General features: G+C 37.9%; 1 protein-coding gene across 2 annotated transcripts in view; it reads right to left on the bottom strand.

Moving 5' to 3' along the window:
- LOC127594728 (uncharacterized) overlaps positions 1–15,562 on the bottom strand; it is a 198,796-nt gene that overhangs the window by 634 nt on the left and 182,600 nt on the right. The window lies entirely within an intron of this gene.

Raw genomic sequence — 15,562 nt, 5'->3', positions numbered from 1 at the left:
CCAGCTTGGCTCCCGTGACTTCCTCGTCCACGCCCACCTTCCCGTCTCGAACCTCCCCCCAGCCATGCGTCTCGGCCCTGCCTTGTGGGGAGGCCGTAATGTTGAGGTGTGGCTTGGAGCTGCGGTGTGGGTGTGATCAGCCGTGGTGGAGCCTGTTGAGAGACACTGATTGACATTTGATTAGATCTCCCAAGTTTCTCTCTTTTGCATGCATTACTGGAGGCTCTCTTAGCCTCTTGTACTTGTGGATTCAAAAAGTCGTTTTGTAGCTTGGATGTTTTCTCAGTCTCTTCCTCGGCTCTCATTCGAGATTGCTGCACATAATATAGGAAATGAGTTCGCCAGTTCACGTCATCTGAAGTGGGGATAGTGGGAGAGTTAGTCATCATTTTCTGCACATCATACGGACAACCCCCCAGCACTGCTTGCCTGAACAAAGCTTGATTCAATGGATGACTATTGGGGTTCTGTCCTGTGACAGTCACCCAAGCATCCATACAATTAACCAAATAAGTCATTGGGTGTACCTCAGATAGCAATTCAAACGCCAGTTGTTGTGAAGGACCCAATGTTGTTGGATAAAGTGAACTCAGCGCGTCTGATTTTCTATCATTCAACCTAGTCAATTTGCAAGAGGCTATTCCCTCTAAAAGGTCCGTAATCTCTTTGGGTAAATACTTACTCTTAAGCCAGTCTATTGCCCACAATTGTATGTCATAGTAAGTTTTAGGCAAATCCAGCAACATTTGCCTCGTCAATTCAGTCTCCTTAGTTACAATAGTGGTCGCATCCCAAACACTCATGCTCTCATTATCCTGTTTAATTTGCATACATTTTTCTACTTTTACCAATTGTTTATGAACCACCCTGGGCAGATCAGGGGGAAGCTTGGCACACAAGGGATTCAGGTTGTCACGTTGTGCCCGAGGCGATGAAAGATCGCCTCGTGCACAACAAAATAACGAGGTGGATCCCCAGGTAAAGCAGACACGACAAGATTTTGTATGAACACAAAAAGTCTTTAATAACGAACAGAAAGAGCCCGACAGGGAAACAGTAACAAAAAACGCTGGTCAAATAAGGACCAGGGAAGAAATAAGGAAACAACAGAAAACGCTCGCAGAAAAAAAACAAAAGGTGAGGAAGGTCTGATTAGACTATAGACTAAATATACAATTTTGGGACTAGAGAGAACGCAAGATAAACGGCCACAAGGCTAGAAGGCAATGAGAAATCTACTATAGAGGTTTTAGCGCGAGAGAACAATGGCACGGCGTGGAATTCTCCGGCAGTGAGTGGACTGCCAGAGCCTCTTAATAAAGGCAGATAATCAACCCGAAATGACGAACAGGTGTGCAGTTGGCGGAGGGAAAAGCCCGCCCCCTGCTGGAAGACACGGGACATGACACAGGTGGGTGACAGTAAAATGGCTAGTATGTGTTATCCCCTTCCTGTAGGTTTGTGCTTACAAACCTGCCTACGGAGCCTACACAATGATTAAAGTGCCCCTCTGTTAAGACGTTTATAATTTTATTTTTAATTCACTCAATATCTTTAACCCTCACAACACTGTCTGCGATTGTGATGAATATAGACACATTTTCGTGTGTCTGGTGAGCTCAGGTCTGCCTGCAGATTGACCATCCGCTCCAATTTCTTCTGCCTTGTCTACGTACAAGTGACCACTCTGCGCTTGTAGTGGGGTCATAATTTTAGCGCTCCTCACCCCATGCGGTGAAGGAGGCATCATCGCTGCCTTGATTATAATAACTTTGTCGGAGTTACTTTGGTTATATATTTTTTTCTTTTTCCAATGTCGAAGGCAGTGGTCAAACTGCCCATGAAATGCAATATATAGAAGAACCTCTACTTGTCAACTTGACCCTCTCTTTTCCCCTCGCATATAAACCACATCATATTATCATCTTAGAAACATCCACCGGCTCCGCTCTTTTCGTTATACTGACTTATTAACGCATTACAAGTCCAGCCTCAAAACACATCTGTTCAGACAGGATTATTCACTCGGACCATAAAGCCATTATTTTTTTGTTGTTGTATTTTTCTTATTTTATTTGATGTTATTTTTAACATTGTATTCGTGATTTTAACTGCTTGTTGTAAGGTGTCCTTGAGTTCCTAGAAAGACACCCACAAATGATAATATGATGTCTTTGTTTTGTTTAATTCTAGTATTGGTTCAGGATTATTGAGAGGATTTGAAAGAGATTCTCTCGCCAAACCCCCCCCCCCCCCCCCCGCCCCTTGTTTGACTACACAACTCATTCCTATGAAGATACGTTCAAACTCAGAAAACGTGCTCAACTCGGACTGAAAAAGCATTTAAAGCAATAAAAACTCAAATTGAGTGTCACGCCTAAACCAAAGGATTTATGCACACATTTTAACATGTGTTTAGTTCAGTTTGACCTCCTGAAGCCTAAATGAGCATTAATTTGACTACACAACTCATTCCTATGAAGATACATTCAAAGTCAAAAAACGTGCTCGGCAAGGCCTGAAAATGCATTTAAAGCAATAAAAACTCAAAGTCAAAAAACCTGCTCAACTCAGCCTGAAAGTGCATTTAAAGCAATAAAAACTCAAATTGAGTGTCACGCCTAAACCAAAGGACTTATGCACACATTTCAACATGTATTTAGTTCAGGTTGACCTCCTGAAGCGTAAATGAGCATTAATTTGACTACACAACTCATTCCTATGAAGATACATTCAAAGTCAAAAAACGTGCTCGGCTCGGCCTCAAAATGAATTTAAAGCAATAAAAACTCAAAATGAGTGTCACGCCTAAACCAAAGGACTTATGCACACACTTCAACATGTATTTTGTTCAGGATGACCCCCTGAAGCCTAAATCACCATTAATTTGATCACACAACTCATTCCTATGAAGATACATTCAAAGTCAAAAAACGTGCTCAACTCGGCCTGAAAATGCATTTAAAGCAATAAAAACTCAAATTGAGTGTCACACCTAAATCAAAGGACTTATGCACATATTTCAACATGTATTTAGTTCAGGTTGACCTCCTGAAGCCTAAATGACCATTAATTTGACTACACAACTCATTCCTATGAAGATATATTCAAAGTCAAAAAACGTGCTCAACTCGGCCTGAAAATGCATTTAGAGCAATAAAAATTCAAATTGAGTGTCAAACCTAAATCAAATGACTTATGCACACATTTAAACATGTATTTGGTTCAGGCTGACCTCTTGAAGCCTAAATGTCCATTAATTTGACTACACAACTCATTCCTATGAAGATACATTCAAAGTCAAAAAACGAGCTCAACTCGGCCTGAAAGTGCATTTAAAGCAATAAAAACTCAAAATGAGTGTCACGCCTAAACCAAAGGACTTATGCACACATTTCAACATGTATTTAGTTCAGGTTGACCTCCTGAAGCTTAAATGACCATTAATTTGACTACACAACTCATTCCTATTAAGACACATTCCAAGTCAAAAAACGTGTTCAGCTCGGCCTGAAAATGCATTTAAAGCAATAAAAACTCAAATTGAGTGTCACACCTAAATCAAAGGACTTATGCGCATATTTCAACATGTATTTAGTTCAGGTTGACCTCCTGAAGCCTAAATGACCATTAATTTGACTACACAACTCATTCCTATGAAGATACATTAAAAGTCAAAAAACGTGCTCGGCTCGGCCTGAAAATGCATTTAAAGCAATAAAAACTCAAATTGAGTGTCACGCCTAAACCAAAGGACTTATGCACACATTTAAACATGTATTTTGTTCAGGTTGACCTCCTGAAGCCTAAATGACCATTAATTTGACTACACAACTCATTCCTATGAGGATACATTCAAACTCAGAAAACGTGCGCAACTCGGCCTGAAAATGCATTTAAAGCAATAAAAACTCAAATTGAGTGTCACACTTAAACCAAAGGACTTATGCACACACTTCAACATGTAATTTGTTCAGTATTACCCCCTGAAGCCTAAATCACCATTTTTTGATGACACACCTCATTCCTATGAAGATACATTCAAAGTCAAAAAACGTGCTCAACTCAGCCTGAAAGTGCATTTAAAGCAATAAAAACTCAAAATGAGTGTCACGCTTAAACCAAAGGACTTATGCACACATGTCAACATGTATTTAGTTCAGGTTGACCCCCTGAAGCCTAAATCACCATTAATTTGATGACACACCTCATTCCTATGAAGATACATTCAAACTCAGAAAAGTGCTCAACTCGGTCTGAAAATGCATTTAAAGCAATAAAAACTCAAATTGAGTGTCACACCTAAATCAAAGGACTTATGCGCATATTTCAACATGTATTTAGTTCAGGTTGACCTCCTGAAGCCTAAATGACCATTAATTTGACTACACAACTCATTCCTATGAAGATACATTAAAAATCAAAAAAACGTGCTCGGCTCGGCCTGAAAATGCATTTAAAGTGTCTTGAAAGGCGCTTATATGTAACATGTATTATTATTATTATTATTATTAAAGCAATAAAAACTAGAATTGAGTGTCACGCCTAAACCAAAGGACTTATGCACACATTTCAACATGTATTTTGTTCAGGTTGACCTCGTGAAGCCTAAATGAGCATTAATTTGACTACACATCTCATTGCTATGAAGATACATTCAAAGTCAAAAAACGTGCTCAAATCGGCCTGAAAATGCATTTAAAGCAATAAAAACTCAAATTGAGTGTCACGCCTAAACCAAAGAACTTATGCACACATTTAAACATGTATTTTGTTCAGGTTGACCTCCTGAAGCCTAAATGACCATTAATTTGACTACACAACTCATTCCTATGAGGATACATTCAAACTCAGAAAACGTGCGCAACTCGGCCTGAAAATGCATTTAAAGCAATAAAAACTCAAATTGAGTGTCACACTTAAACCAAAGGACTTATGCACACATTTCAACATGTATTTAGTTCAGGTTGACCTCCTGAAGCCTAAATCACCATTTTTTTGATGACACACCTAATTCCTATGAAGATACATTCAAAGTCGAAAAACGTGCTCAAATCGGCCTGAAAATGCATTTAAAGCAATAAAAACTCAAATTAGTGTCACGCCTAAACCAAAGAACTTATGCACACATTTAAACATGTATTTAGTTCAGGTTGACCTCCTGAAGCGTAAATGAGCATTAATTTGACTACACAACTCATTCCTATGAAGATACATTCAAAGTCAAAAAACGTGCTCGGCTCGGCCTCAAAATGAATTTACAGCAATAAAAACTCAAAATGAGTGTCACGCCTAAACCAAAGGACTTATGCACACACTTCAACATGTATTTTTTTCAGGATGACCCCCTGAAGCCTAAATCACCATTAATTTGATCACACAACTCATTCCTATGAAGATACATTCAAAGTCAAAAAACGTGCTCAACTCGGCCTGAAAATGCATTTAACGCAATAAAAACTCAAATTGAGTGTCACACCTAAATCAAAGGGCTTATGCACATATTTCAACATGTATTTAGTTCAGGTTGACCTCCTGAAGCCTAAATGACCATTAATTTGACTACACAACTCATTCCTATGAAGATACATTAAAAGTCAAAAAAACGTGCTCGGCTCGGCCTGAAAATGCATTTAAAGCAATAAAAACTCAAATTGAGTGTCACGCCTAAACAAAAGGACTTATGCACACATTTAAACATGTATTTTCTTCAGGTTGACCTCCTGAAGCCTAAATCACCATTAATTTGATGACACACCTCATTCCTATGAAGATACATTAAAAGTCAAAAAACGTACTCGGTACGGCCTGAAAATGCATTTAAAGTGTCTTGAAAGGCGCTTATAAATAACATGTATTATTATTATTATTATTATTAAAGCAATAAAAACTCACATTGAGTGTCACGCCTAAACCAAAGGACTTATGCACACATTTCAACATGTATTTTGTTCAGGTTGACCTCGTGAAGCCTAAATGAGCATTAATTTGACTACACATCTCATTGCTATAAAGATACATTCAAAGTCAAAAAACGTGCTCAAATCGGCCTGAAAATGCATTTAAAGCAATAAAAACTCAAAATGAGTGTCACGCCTAAACCAAAGGACTTATGCACACACTTCAACATGTATTTTGTTCAGGATGACCCCCTGAAGCCTAAATCACCATTAATTTGATCACACAACTCATTCCTATGAAGATACATTCAAAGTCAAAAAACGTGCTCAACTCGGCCTGAAAATGCATTTAAAGCAATAAAAACTCAAATTGAGTGTCACACCTAAATCAAAGGGCTTATGCACATATTTCAACATGTATTTAGTTCAGGTTGACCTCCTGAAGCTTAAATGACCATTAATTTGACTACACAACTCATTCCTATGAAGACACATTCCAAGTCAAAAAACGTGTTCAACTCGGCCTGAAAATGCATTTAGAGCAATTCATTCATTCATTCATCTTCCGAGCCGCTTGATCCTCACTAGGGTCGCGGGGGGTGCTGGAGCCTATCCCAGCTGTCTCCGGGCAGTAGGCGGGGGACACCCTGAATCGGTTGCCAGCCAATCGCAGGGCACACAGAGACGAACAACCATTCGCACTCACACTCACACCTAGGGACAATTTAGAGTGTTCAATCAGCCTGCCACGCATGTTTTTGGAATGTGGGAGGAAACCGGAGCACCCGGCATTTAGAGCAATAAAAATTCAAATTGAGTGTCAAACCTAAATCAAATGACTTATGCGCATATTTCAACATGTATTTAGTTCAGGTTGACCTCCTGAAGCCTAAATGTCCATTAATTTGACTACACAACTCATTCATATGAAGATACATTAAAAGTCAAAAAACGTGCTCAACTCGGCCTGAAAATGCATTTAAAGCAATAAAAACTCAAATTGAGTGTCACACCTAAATCAAAGGGCTTATGCACATATTTCAACATGTATTTAGTTCAGGTTGACCTCCTGAAGCTTAAATGACCATTAATTTGACTACACAACTCATTCCTATGAAGACACATTCCAAGTCAAAAAACGTGTTCAACTCGGCCTGAAAATGCATTTAGAGCAATAAAAATTCAAATTGAGTGTCAAACCTAAATCAAATGACTTATGCGCATATTTCAACATGTATTTAGTTCAGGTTGACCTCCTGAAGCTTAAATGACCATTAATTTGACTACACAACTCATTCCTATTAAGACACATTCCAAGTCAAAAAACGTGTTCAGCTCGGCCTGAAAATGCATTTAAAGCAATAAAAACTCAAATTGAGTGTCACACCTAAATCAAAGGACTTATGCGCATATTTCAACATGTATTTAGTTCAGGTTGACCTCCTGAAGCCTAAATGACCATTAATTTGACTACACAACTCATTCCTATGAAGATACATTAAAAGTCAAAAAACGTGCTCGGCTCGGCCTGAAAATGCATTTAAAGCAATAAAAACTCAAATTGAGTGTCACGCCTAAACCAAAGGACTTATGCACACATTTAAACATGTATTTTGTTCAGGTTGACCTCCTGAAGCCTAAATGACCATTAATTTGACTACACAACTCATTCCTATGAGGATACATTCAAACTCAGAAAACGTGCGCAACTCGGCCTGAAAATGCATTTAAAGCAATAAAAACTCAAATTGAGTGTCACACTTAAACCAAAGGACTTATGCACACACTTCAACATGTAATTTGTTCAGTATTACCCCCTGAAGCCTAAATCACCATTTTTTGATGACACACCTCATTCCTATGAAGATACATTCAAAGTCAAAAAACGTGCTCAACTCAGCCTGAAAGTGCATTTAAAGCAACTAAAACTCAAAATGAGTGTCACGCTTAAACCAAAGGACTTATGCACACATGTCAACATGTATTTAGTTCAGGTTGACCCCCTGAAGCCTAAATCACCATTAATTTGATGACACACCTCATTCCTATGAAGATACATTCAAACTCAGAAAAGTGCTCAACTCGGTCTGAAAATGCATTTAAAGCAATAAAAACTCAAATTGAGTGTCACACCTAAATCAAAGGACTTATGCGCATATTTCAACATGTATTTAGTTCAGGTTGACCTCCTGAAGCCTAAATGACCATTAATTTGACTACACAACTCATTCCTATGAAGATACCGTATTTTCACGACTATAAGGCGCCATTAAAAGTCTTAAATTTTCTCCAAAATGGACAGGACGCCTTATGGTGCGGAGCGTCCTTTATATTCGCCGAGTTCCAAAATCTGACTGCCAGCCGACACGCTGTTTATATAGAGAAAAGGCGGAAGTGACGGTGGCCAGGCATGAAAGAAGTCGGCCAATCAGGGAAGGGTGGGCGTGTATATATACATATATGGAGAGGGAGAGAGAGCGAGAGAGGGAGAGAGAGGACAGACAAGCTAGTCCGCCAATGGTGAAGGGTGGGCGTGTAAGTGGACGCCTCAAGCCAGTACCAACACTTGTATAGAGTGTGGCAATGTGCATTGTTGCAAAACAACTCCGGTTTTGGTTTCTAAGAACCCCTGAAAATAAATTCGACAAAAAGACACGCCTACGAAGCTCAGTTCAAACTTAAAGCCACCGGTTATGCTTTTGGCATGCGTCCCCATCTCGCAGCAGCGGTGAAAAAAAAGTCAAGCAAATGAACTCTGAGCTTGCCGTTATTCCCGGAGGCTTGACTAAAGAACTCCAACCGCTGGACATTGGCATCAACCGGGCGTTCAAAGTAAAGTTGCAAACGGCATGGGAACAATGGATGATCGGTGGCAAACACAACTTTACAAAGAGTGAGAGGCAGCGCTTGGCGAGTTACGCCACAATACGCAACAACGAGAGGGAACGCGGCGTTTTTGATGGATTACGGTACTTGCACAATTGTTCAATTCTTTCTACACACACACGCGCTGCCACCATGTTTCGCTCTGTTCTTTACTTTCAAATGTGGGAAAGCTTCACACGAGAGAAATGTTGACTTTGCTGTTGGTACTCCTTCTTTCCGCTCGGCAATGCGTAGCAACTCACACTAGCATGCATTCAATGACAACTGAGATGTGCAGTCCTCTGCTTCTGTTACAGAGGATGAGGACTTTGATGGATTTCTGGGTGATGATTGATCGAAAAACATGAGAACATTGTACGATGGCTAAATAAAATACACCCAAACTCAGTTCTGCTTTCGTTGCCTTTTTAAAAACGTGTTTTTATCTTATCTGTATGTCTTGGCGTGCTACCGTATGCTTCAAGCTAACGTGTTAGAGTGCGCGCATGCATACCGTATGTTTAAGCTGGCGTATGTTTTACCACTGTAAAACTGCGCCCATTCGTACGATGCGTCCTGTGTATGTGTAAAATACAGAAATGTCACGCATTACTGAAACTGCGGCCATTAGTACGATGCGTCGAATAGTCGTGAAAATACGGTACATTAAAAATCAAAAAAACGTGCTCGGCTCGGCCTGAAAATGCATTTAAAGTGTCTTGAAAGGCGCTTATATGTAACATGTATTATTATTATTATTATTATTAAAGCAATAAAAACTAGAATTGAGTGTCACGCCTAAACCAAAGGACTTATGCACACATTTCAACATGTATTTTGTTCAGGTTGACCTCGTGAAGCCTAAATGAGCATTAATTTGACTACACATCTCATTGCTATGAAGATACATTCAAAGTCAAAAAACGTGCTCAAATCGGCCTGAAAATGCATTTAAAGCAATAAAAACTCAAATTGAGTGTCACGCCTAAACCAAAGAACTTATGCACACATTTAAACATGTATTTTGTTCAGGTTGACCTCCTGAAGCCTAAATGACCATTAATTTGACTACACAACTCATTCCTATGAGGATACATTCAAACTCAGAAAACGTGCGCAACTCGGCCTGAAAATGCATTTAAAGCAATAAAAACTCAAATTGAGTGTCACACTTAAACCAAAGGACTTATGCACACATTTCAACATGTATTTAGTTCAGGTTGACCTCCTGAAGCCTAAATCACCATTTTTTTGATGACACACCTAATTCCTATGAAGATACATTCAAAGTCGAAAAACGTGCTCAAATCGGCCTGAAAATGCATTTAAAGCAATAAAAACTCAAATTGAGTGTCACGCCTAAACCAAAGAACTTATGCACACATTTAAACATGTATTTAGTTCAGGTTGACCTCCTGAAGCGTAAATGAGCATTAATTTGACTACACAACTCATTCCTATGAAGATACATTCAAAGTCAAAAAACGTGCTCGGCTCGGCCTCAAAATGAATTTACAGCAATAAAAACTCAAAATGAGTGTCACGCCTAAACCAAAGGACTTATGCACACACTTCAACATGTATTTTTTTCAGGATGACCCCCTGAAGCCTAAATCACCATTAATTTGATCACACAACTCATTCCTATGAAGATACATTCAAAGTCAAAAAACGTGCTCAACTCGGCCTGAAAATGCATTTAACGCAATAAAAACTCAAATTGAGTGTCACACCTAAATCAAGGGGCTTATGCACATATTTCAACATGTATTTAGTTCAGGTTGACCTCCTGAAGCCTAAATGACCATTAATTTGACTACACAACTCATTCCTATGAAGATACATTAAAAGTCAAAAAAACGTGCTCGGCTCGGCCTGAAAATGCATTTAAAGCAATAAAAACTCAAATTGAGTGTCACGCCTAAACAAAAGGACTTATGCACACATTTAAACATGTATTTTCTTCAGGTTGACCTCCTGAAGCCTAAATCACCATTAATTTGATGACACACCTCATTCCTATGAAGATACATTAAAAGTCAAAAAACGTACTCGGTACGGCCTGAAAATGCATTTAAAGTGTCTTGAAAGGCGCTTATAAATAACATGTATTATTATTATTATTATTATTAAAGCAATAAAAACTCACATTGAGTGTCACGCCTAAACCAAAGGACTTATGCACACATTTCAACATGTATTTTGTTCAGGTTGACCTCGTGAAGCCTAAATGAGCATTAATTTGACTACACATCTCATTGCTATAAAGATACATTCAAAGTCAAAAAACGTGCTCAAATCGGCCTGAAAATGCATTTAAAGCAATAAAAACTCAAAATGAGTGTCACGCCTAAACCAAAGGACTTATGCACACACTTCAACATGTATTTTGTTCAGGATGACCCCCTGAAGCCTAAATCACCATTAATTTGATCACACAACTCATTCCTATGAAGATACATTCAAAGTCAAAAAACGTGCTCAACTCGGCCTGAAAATGCATTTAAAGCAATAAAAACTCAAATTGAGTGTCACACCTAAATCAAAGGGCTTATGCACATATTTCAACATGTATTTAGTTCAGGTTGACCTCCTGAAGCTTAAATGACCATTAATTTGACTACACAACTCATTCCTATGAAGACACATTCCAAGTCAAAAAACGTGTTCAACTCGGCCTGAAAATGCATTTAGAGCAATAAAAATTCAAATTGAGTGTCAAACCTAAATCAAATGACTTATGCGCATATTTCAACATGTATTTAGTTCAGGTTGACCTCCTGAAGCCTAAATGTCCATTAATTTGACTACACAACTCATTCCTATGAAGATACATTAAAAGTCAAAAAACGTGCTCGGCTCGGCCTGAAAATGCATTTAAAGCAATAAAAACTCAAATTGAGTGTCACGCCTAAACCAAAGGACTTATGCACACATTTCAACATGTATTTAGTTCAGGTTGACCTCCTGAAGCCTAAATCACCATTAATTTGATGACATCACCTCATTCCTATGAAGATACATTAAAAGTCAAAAAACGTGCTCGGTACGGCCTGAAAATGCATTTAAAGTGTCTTGAAAGGCGCTTATAAATAACATGTATTATTATTATTATTATTATTATTATTATTATTAAAGCAATAAAAACTCAAATTGAGTGTCACGCCTAAACCAAAGGACTTATGCACACATTTCAACATGTATTTAGTTCAGGTTGACCTCCTGAAGCCTAAATGACCATTAATTTGACTACACAACTCATTCCTATGAGGATACATTCAAACTCAGAAAACGTGCGCAACTCGGCCTGAAAATGCATTTAAAGCAATAAAAATTCAAATTGAGTGTCACACCTAAATCAAATGACTTATGCACACATTTCAACATGTATTTGGTTCAGGCTGACCTCCTGAAGCCTAAATGTCCATTAATTTGACTACACAACTCATTCCTATGAAGATACATTCAAAGTCAAAAAACGTGCTCAACTAGGCCTGAAAGTGCATTTAAAGCAATAAATACTCAAAATGATTGTCACGCCTAAACCAAAGGCCTTATGCACACATTTCAACATGTATTTAGTTCAGGTTGACCTCCTGAAGCCTAAATGAGCATTAATTTGACTACACATCTCATTCCTATGAAGATACATTCAAAGTAAAAAAACGTGCTCTACTCGGCCTGAAAATGCATTTAAAGCAAGAAAAAAATCAAAATGAGTGTCACACCTAAACCTACATTTAGAGTAAAAAAACGTGCTCTACTCGGCCTGAAAATGCATTTAAAGCAATAAAAACTCAAATTGAGTGTCACGCCTAAACCAAAGGACTTATGCACACATTTCAACATGTATTTTGTTCAGGTTGACATTCTGAAGCTTAAATGAGCATTATTTTGTCTATACAACTCATTTCCTATGAATGTACATTCAAAGTCAAAAAACGTGCTCAACTATGCCTGAAAGTGCATTTAAAGCAATAAAAACTGAAAATGAGTGTCACGCCTAAACCAAAGGACTTATGCACACATTTCAACATGTATTTAGTTCAGGTTGACATTCTGAGGCCTAAATGAGCATTAATTTGACTACACATCTCATTCCTATGAAGATACATTCAAAGTCAAAAAACGTGCTCAACTAGGCCTGAAAGTGCATTTAAAGCAATAAATATTCAAAATGATTGTCACGCCTAAACCAAAGGCCTTATGCACACATTTCAATATGTATTTAGTTCAGATTGACCTCCTGAAGCCTAAATGAGCATTCATTTGACTACACATCTCATTCCTATGAAGATACATTCAAAGTAAAAAAAACGTGCTCTACTCGGCCTGAAAATGCATTTAAAGCAACAAAAAATCAAAATGAGTGTCACACCTAAACCTACATTTAAAGTAAAAAAACGTGCTCTACTCGGCCTGAAAATGCATTTAAAGCAAAAAAAAAATCAAAATGAGTGTCACAGCTAAACCTACATTTAAAGTAAAAAAACGTGCTCTACTCGGCATGAAAATGCATTTAAAGCAATAAAAACTCAAATTGAGTGTCACGCCTAAACCAAAGGACTTATGCACACATTTCAACATGTATTTAGTTCAGGTTGACATTCTGAAGCCTAAATGAGCATTATTTTGTCTATACAAATCATTCCTATGAAGGTACATTCAAAGTCACAAAACGTGCTCTACTCGGCCTGAAAATGCATTTAAAGCAATAAAAACTCAAAATGAGTGTCACGCCTAAACCAAAGGACTTATGCACACACTTCAACATGTATTTTGTTCAGGATGACCCCCTGAAGCCTAAATCACCATTAATTTGATCACACAACTCATTCCTATGAAGATACATTCAAAGTCAAAAAACGTGCTCAACTCGGCCTGAAAATGCATTTAAAGCAATAAAAACTCAAATTGAGTGTCACACCTAAATCAAAGGGCTTATGCACATATTTCAACATGTATTTAGTTCAGGTTGACCTCCTGAAGCCTAAATGGCCATTAATTTGACTACACAACTCATTCCTATGAAGATATATTCAAAGTCAAAAAACGTGCTCAACTCGGCCTGAAAATGCATTTAGAGCAATAAAAATTCAAATTGAGTGTCAAACCTAAATCAAATGACTTATGCACACATTTAAACATGTATTTGGTTCAGGCTGACCTCCTGAAGCCTAAATGTCCATTAATTTGACTACACAACTCATTCCTATGAAGATACATTCAAAGTCAAAAAACGAGCTCAACTCGGCCTGAAAGTGCATTTAAAGCAATAAAAACTCAAAATGAGTGTCACGCCTAAACCAAAGGACTTATGCACACATTTCAACATGTATTTAGTTCAGGTTGACCTCCTGAAGCTTAAATGACCATTAATTTGACTACACAACTCATTCCTATGAAGACACATTCCAAGTCAAAAAACGTGTTCAGCTCGGCCTGAAAATGCATTTAAAGCAATAAAAACTCAAATTGAGTGTCACACCTAAATCAAAGGACTTATGCGCATATTTCAACATGTATTTAGTTCAGGTTGACCTCCTGAAGCCTAAATGACCATTAATTTGACTACACAACTCATTCCTATGAAGATACATTAAAAGTCAAAAAACGTGCTCGGCTCGGCCTGAAAATGCATTTAAAGCAATAAAAACTCAAATTGAGTGTCACGCCTAAACCAAAGGACTTATGCACACATTTCAACATGTATTTAGTTCAGGTTGACATTCTGAAGCCTAAATGAGCATTATTTTGTCTATACAAATCATTCCTATGAAGGTACATTCAAAGTCACAAAACGTGCTCTACTCGGCCTGAAAATGCATTTAAAGCAATAAAAACTCAAAATGAGTGTCACGCCTAAACCAAAGGACTTATGCACACACTTCAACATGTATTTTGTTCAGGATGACCCCCTGAAGCCTAAATCACCATTAATTTGATCACACAACTCATTCCTATGAAGATACATTCAAAGTCAAAAAACGTGCTCAACTCGGCCTGAAAATGCATTTAAAGCAATAAAAACTCAAATTGAGTGTCACACCTAAATCAAAGGGCTTATGCACATATTTCAACATGTATTTAGTTCAGGTTGACCTCCTGAAGCCTAAATGGCCATTAATTTGACTACACAACTCATTCCTATGAAGATATATTCAAAGTCAAAAAACGTGCTCAACTCGGCCTGAAAATGCATTTAGAGCAATAAAAATTCAAATTGAGTGTCAAACCTAAATCAAATGACTTATGCACACATTTAAACATGTATTTGGTTCAGGCTGACCTCCTGAAGCCTAAATGTCCATTAATTTGACTACACAACTCATTCCTATGAAGATACATTCAAAGTCAAAAAACGAGCTCAACTCGGCCTGAAAGTGCATTTAAAGCAATAAAAACTCAAAATGAGTGTCACGCCTAAACCAAAGGACTTATGCACACATTTCAACATGTATTTAGTTCAGGTTGACCTCCTGAAGCTTAAATGACCATTAATTTGACTACACAACTCATTCCTATGAAGACACATTCCAAGTCAAAAAACGTGTTCAGCTCGGCCTGAAAATGCATTTAAAGCAATAAAAACTTAAATTGAGTGTCACACCTAAATCAAAGGACTTATGCGCATATTTCAACATGTATTTAGTTCAGGTTGACCTCCTGAAGCCTAAATGACCATTAATTTGACTACACAACTCATTCCTATGAAGATACATTAAAAGTCAAAAAACGTGCTCGGCTCGGCCTGAAAATGCATTTAAAGCAATAAAAACTCAAATTGAGTGTCACGC

Source organism: Hippocampus zosterae, unplaced genomic scaffold (assembly GCF_025434085.1).
Source record: "Hippocampus zosterae strain Florida unplaced genomic scaffold, ASM2543408v3 HiC_scaffold_23, whole genome shotgun sequence".
Classification (NCBI taxonomy): domain Eukaryota; kingdom Metazoa; phylum Chordata; class Actinopteri; order Syngnathiformes; family Syngnathidae; genus Hippocampus; species Hippocampus zosterae.
The sequence above is the reverse complement of the archived record's forward strand: the minus strand, read 5'-3'. Positions and strand labels throughout refer to the sequence as shown.